The 6,556-nt window shown below is 32.5% G+C and overlaps 1 pseudogene; it reads left to right on the top strand.

The window, feature by feature from the left end:
- The first annotated feature begins 829 nt into the window (after positions 1-829).
- LOC114744121 (basic 7S globulin-like) lies at positions 830-2,207 on the top strand (annotated as a pseudogene).
- Positions 2,208-6,556: the final 4,349 nt, after the last annotated feature.

Raw genomic sequence — 6,556 nt, 5'->3', positions numbered from 1 at the left:
CATTGGATTTTATTTTATTTTTCCTTTTCTTACTGCACTTAAAAGCACGTTGTTTTGAGTTAAAAAAAAGCAGTTAGTTAGATTTATACGTTAATAACTCTATTATATTACACTTCATATAATTTATGTATAAATGTGGATTAATAATAATGCTTTTTTATTCAAATATCACTTTTTTCAAGGTCATGTACACATATTTTTACATATTTAATTACATTATTGGGTTGATCATGATTCAATTACAATTAGATCGCTGTCTCAATCAGTTTAATACGGTTCACTTTTCATTTCATTTTATAATATTCAAAAAAGGAAATTTTTTGTCAATATTTAAATGGAAACCAAACTATAGTTTTAAAAGTGTTTTTACAGTTTATAAAATAAATATATAAAAAAATTTGTTTCATTTTACGAAAAAGTAATTTTGAGAAACAATTCTGGAAGCTACCAAACACCCCGAAAGTAGCTCTCCCATAAATGAGATGTTACGACTTGTGACTTCAGGCCGCATCAGTGCTTATCTTTTAATTTAAAAAACCAAGGACAATTTTCTACTGTTTTGGGTTGTAAATAGAGTTCTTGGATTCTAATTCCAGTGATCTGATTCTGATGAATATAATGTCGCGTTGCTAATTAATTATTTTAGACCAATAGCAATTAATTTTATTTGTTTCTGATGCGTGGGCCCACATCAAGTTGCTTATATGATATTCACAAGGGGCAATGAGGCATTGCCAAATACTGATTAAATTATCACTATTGTTATTATAAATAGAGGATCCAGCCACTCCATTTCTCAGATCACTGAGCTTGCTTGCTTCCCTTCCAAATGGCTTCCAGCTTTCAATACCTTCTTCTTCTTCTCCTCCTCTTCGCTTCTTCTTCTTCTTCTTCTGCTGCTAAACTCTCTTTCAGACCCAAAGCCCTCGTACTTCCTGTGACTAAAGATGACTCCACTCTCCAATACATTACTCACATTCACCAGAGAACCCCACTCGTACCCCTCAACCTCGTCCTTGATCTAGGCGGCCAAAATCTCTGGGTCGATTGCGAACAGCACTACACCTCCTCCACTTACCGCCCTGCACGCTGCAACTCCGCCGTCTGCTCAGCCGCCGACTTCTGGCACTGCGCCCAATGCTTTGAGCCTCCCAGGCCAGGCTGCACAAACAACACCTGCACCCTATTGGCGGACAACCCCCTTGACGCCACCATTGCCGTCAGCGATGTCGGCCAAGACGTCGTCTCCGTCCAGTCCACGAACGGATTCTACCCGGGTCAAAACGTCTCCGTTTCCCGGTTCGTATTCGGATGTGCACCAAATTACTTATTGAGGCAACTCGCCGACGGAGCATCCGGCATGGCCGGTCTCGGTCGAACCAAAATCTCTGTTCCTTCTCAATTCTCTTCCGCATTTTGCTTTCCTAGAAAATTCGCCATTTGCCTCGCTTCACATTCAAAAGGTGTTGTTTTCTTCGGTGACGGCCCTTACGTTCTTCTTCCCGACGTCGACGCCGCTAAATTTCTTATTTACACACCCCTCATACTCAACCCAGTAAGCACGCTTCCATTCCCAGAGAAGGAAAGCCTTCGTCGGATTATTTCATCGGAGTAAAATCCATCAAGATCGAGGACAAAGTTGTGCCCAATATCAACAAAAACTTGCTGTCCATAAACAAGGAAGGCTTTGGTGGGACTAAGATAAGTACATTGAACCCATTCACAGTTCTGGAGTCGTCAATCTTCAAGGCGGTGACGGAGGCATTCATCAGTGCTAGGAACTACACCAGGGTGACGAAGCGTGTTTCAGCAGCAACGGCATCGGAAGCACGCGGTTGGGTCCGGCGGTGCCGACCATCGAGCTTGTGCTTCAGAATGATGCGAGTTGGTCCATTTTCGGAGCGAACTCGGTGGTTCAGGTAAAGGACGATGTGATGTGTCTTGGTGTAGTGAACGGAGGTGACAAGCCGAGGACTTCGATTGTGATCGGAGGGTTTCAGTTGGAGAACCATCTTGTGCAGTTCGATTTGGCTTCTTCTAGATTAGGGTTCAGCCCTTTGCTGTTTTGGAGGAGGACTACGTGTGCAAACTTCAACTTCACCTCCGCCGCAGGAACCGCCGCCGTTCTCCGCCACGATCTGAAAGCAGAGTTTGAAAATAAAATGTCGTTTTCTGCGATTGAGTAATGGATGGGACCAGACCGGTTGTGTTTTGTTGTACTTGGCTGAGCTCAATCACTACATTTAGTTTTGATTCGCAGTTAATGCCAATTTATGTATCAGGGTCATTTTGTCTTGTTTTTCATAATAACGTGTCCTTTTCTAATTTCTACCATTAATTAATTAATGGGACTAGCTTGCGTTTATTTTGTTTTACCAATATATCTATTTGGTCTCTAGTATAGATCAGTTGGGGAAAAACATTTGGTCCTAAATATAAGTCACTTATATTACATTATTAGTGATCATTTTCTAATTTTGTTTATATTAAATTTTTATTGACAAGAGAGGGAAAAAAAGGGAGAGGTGAGAATAATTTTTGAATGTAGAGAGAAAAGTTAAATCTAGTAATGATAAATATGAAAAATTTATCAAAGTAACTCATAAGAGGGGTCGGAGTGACACTAGGCTTGGCTGAGCATAACGGTACAGTGTGTAATAATAGTGCGTTGGCCTAAAAAAAAAAAAAACAATGTGCAATAGTAATAGTGTGTGTTTGATTCGGGGGAGTTGAATAAATTTGGAGTAAAATTGATTTATTATTATGAATTGAGAATAGCTAGATTCGGTTGTAACTAATTTATAAAATTGATTTATAAGATTGATTAGAGATAATAGAAAAGCCAAAACTATGCGCTTTCCTTTAAAAAAAAAATATATCCAAACACTCCTTAATCCTTATACATGCCGATTAAAATAATTTATGAACAAAAACTCATAGGCATTTCATAAGCTATTATTTCTTGCTTTTTAATTGTACTTCTCCTATCCTACAAATTTATCTAAATACCTTATTAAATTAATTATGTTTATAAATTAATTTTCTAAACTCTTTTGCCTAACACTAATTTTATGAGAAACATGGTTTGTGATATCATAATTAATCTAATCAAAATATATTAGGATAAACTTTTATAAAACTACGATTTCTGCCTTCAAAATTGGTTATGAGGACGATCTAGATAGGCTTTTGATTTGTATTTGTCATTTTGGTTGCATCCAAAGAATTTTGACTACTATTTACATTAGGGATTTACTTTGATTTTAAATGTAAAACCTCACACTTTAGTTCATTTTATTTTTGAAATTTATAAATTTTTCTCAAATTATGTTTATTAATTGCACATATTGTAAGAATTGTAATAAAACAAGGACCTGAAAGCTCAAATTCATGAGGGCCTCTAAACTCTTCGTTCCACCGCCACCTATTATAGTATTAGATAATGTATTCATTAAAGCTATATTATAATCAATTAATATAATATATACGAATTAAAATAGCCACAAAAATCACTGGATAATGCGTCTCGTTGTACATAAAATCTGTAAATGCACAAATCTGCACAAATCTTGATTCCATTTCCGATACTATTTTCAAGTACTCAGGCTAGTTTTTGTCGGCTTTGAGATAAATTAAAATAGAAGGAGTAATTTATCATATTCATATTAATATTTTTTTTTAATTTTTTGAGCATAATAATCATGTGTATGGGATCAGACATCGTATTATTTAATTATTCCATAACACTCGTCAAAATGATGGTTTCCCATCTCCCATTTTGAATGTCCAAAGTAGAAACTTTTGTCGGTATTCAATATTAAAGTACACAACTTGGGAAAAATAATTGAATGATAGGTATTTACGAAAATTTATTTATTTGGGAAGGACATCATTGGAAAGATATTGTCTCACGAAGAACTCTTATATATTTGTTTCTGATAAAATTTGTTATATCAATGTCACATAGGGAACACATCACTTTTCCTTGAAAATTGTTAATCTTATATATTAAAGGGTGACAAGTGAATTATGTTATTGTTAAACATGATGGTAGTGAGTTAAATTTTGATATAATGTATGGTTGGTTAATTTTTTTTTGTTTATGCATATTTGGAATATAAAGTATAAACGACTTGCCTCAATTCAAAAGTTTTTAGTGCTTCAACAGTTCAATTCAAAGTGTCCATAAGAAATCGCAATTACAATATTTTGAATCTATTTTACTCATAATAAATATTTGACTAACTGAGTTATCTTTTATCAATGATTCATATTAGACATATTGAATCATCAAGAAGATAACCCATTACAAACAAAGCACTTGCATAAAAAAAAAATTGTAAAAACACTATAAAATATTGTCTCGCATTTAGGATGGGAAGAGAGAAGAGTATATCGAATCTTAATGAGTAACTGATCATCTTAAGAAATAAAGTGCCTATATAACCAAAAATATTGCAATAACCTATCAAAAGAAAGCCCTAGCGTAGCCTCCTTCCCAGCTCCCCATGTTTTCTCTCTTTTTTCTGTTGTGGCTTTCCCTTTTATAATTGCATAGCGTGGCCTAAATGATGAAGATAAGAATTTGACATCGGCTCATCACTAGGAGAAATTGAAAATAATATAATGTTCACGCTAATTAATAAGCATGTACATAGATGCAAGTTAATAATTGAGATTCTTTGACAAATACGCTTTACAAGTTGTGCGACATATATGATAATTAAAGAACGAAAAAAGATAATGTTTTTAAATATAATAAATAATATTTGCATCTTGAAAATGATCAAAAAAATATAACAAGTTGACTTCATATGTTGTGAAGCAAAGTATTAATTCCGACACTTAATATAAGAGTTAAATAACTAATTTAGAAATATTAAACTAATATAATTATTTTTTGGTGGGACCCCTTTAGAGTTAATAGAGCATTGTAGGGAGGAAAATTATAAATTTAGAGACAAAGTAAATTAGGATCTTATATTTGGGATCAAATATAATCTTTAACTAACTTTTATATGAGAGATCGGAGGTATTAGATAGTCTGTTTTCTGACTGATTAAACATAAGAGCTTTCTTTCTTCAAGACCCTAATACAAGATGATTGGAGCTTAGGATTTTTAAAGCTATACATATGTGTATATATTAAAATCAGAATCATTCAAACACTTAGCAAAGCCTTTTTAAAGGAATTCAACTTTCACCATTGTATTTTCATGGACGAGAACAGAAGTTTTATTGCATTGAATTTATTTATTTATTTTATTGTCGAACTTATGCAATCACTATATTTTGGGGTCAAATTCGTGAGAGGTTTTAAACCCCCCCCCCCGCCTTCTACTTTAGCATTAGACCAAATAAAGTATTATTATATAATGTATTATAATAATTAATATAATATAGATTAAAATAGCCTCAAACCCATTGGATTAAAATGTCTCATGTAAATAAAATATGATAAAACCGTCCAAATTGAAGTGCATGCGAGTTCATACTTTCAATGCACAAATATTGATTCCATTTCCCGTGCAATTTTCAACCATTGAAGCTAGTTTTTGTCGGCTTTATACATAAAATAGAAGTAGTAGTTATTCATAATATTCATACTTATATTTTTTATTTTTTTAACATAATAATCATGCATATATAATCGAATAATACATGATATGATTTAGTTATTCCATAACCCAGAACACTCATCGAAGGATATTTCTCATGTCCCTTTTTTAAATGTTCAAAGTGAGTAAGTTTTATCGATATTTAATATTAAAGTACCTTTTTTTTGGGGGGGAGGGGGAGTAGGTATTTACGAAAATTTCTTTATTGGTTTTTTACGGGAAGGCGAGATGGTTGGAAAGATTTTGTCTGGTGAAGAAATTTTTTGTTTGTTTCTGATAAAATTTAGTATATCAATGAAATCCATCCATTACGGGAACAATTGTACTTTAAAAGTTGAGTAATGTTTTATTCAGTAATTAATATAAAAATTAGTTGACCAATTTAAGTAGATTAAAAAAACTTATTAAGTTAGTTATTTATAATAAACATATGTTATCTTTCTAGAATAACTTTATTAATAATGTGTATTAGCTAAAACTATAATTTGATGGAATTTTTAATATGTGTGCAACTACTATAAGGACTACTTTGAAAAAAAAGATCAATATAAGACAAAGAGGATTGAAGTATTATATTTAGAATTAGATTGAATGTCAAATTAGCTCTTATATTAAAGACCAGAAGTAGTATTAAAAATGTGATGTTGTAAATTTAAATTTTGATAATTTAAGCTTAATTATTTTTTATTATACATCATTATTTTAAAAAATCATGTCATATTTGTTATAATTTATTTATTTAATGTATATAAATTAATTGAGTAGTTCTTATATTAAAGACTCAAGAAATATCTTATATATTAGTACTCCTCTGATCCTAAATATAAGACCCATTTTGTTGTGTAATTTACATTACAAAATGAGTATTATATTTAGGATTTACATGGAGGAGTTGAGGGAGCACATTTCATGCTTATTGCAATGATGAGCATGGAGTG

Source organism: Neltuma alba, unplaced genomic scaffold (genome assembly GCF_004799145.2).
Source record: "Neltuma alba isolate B1F8T4 unplaced genomic scaffold, ASM479914v2 tig00004267_pilon, whole genome shotgun sequence".
Classification (NCBI taxonomy): Eukaryota; Viridiplantae; Streptophyta; class Magnoliopsida; order Fabales; family Fabaceae; genus Neltuma; species Neltuma alba.
The sequence above is the reverse complement of the archived record's forward strand: the minus strand, read 5'-3'. Positions and strand labels throughout refer to the sequence as shown.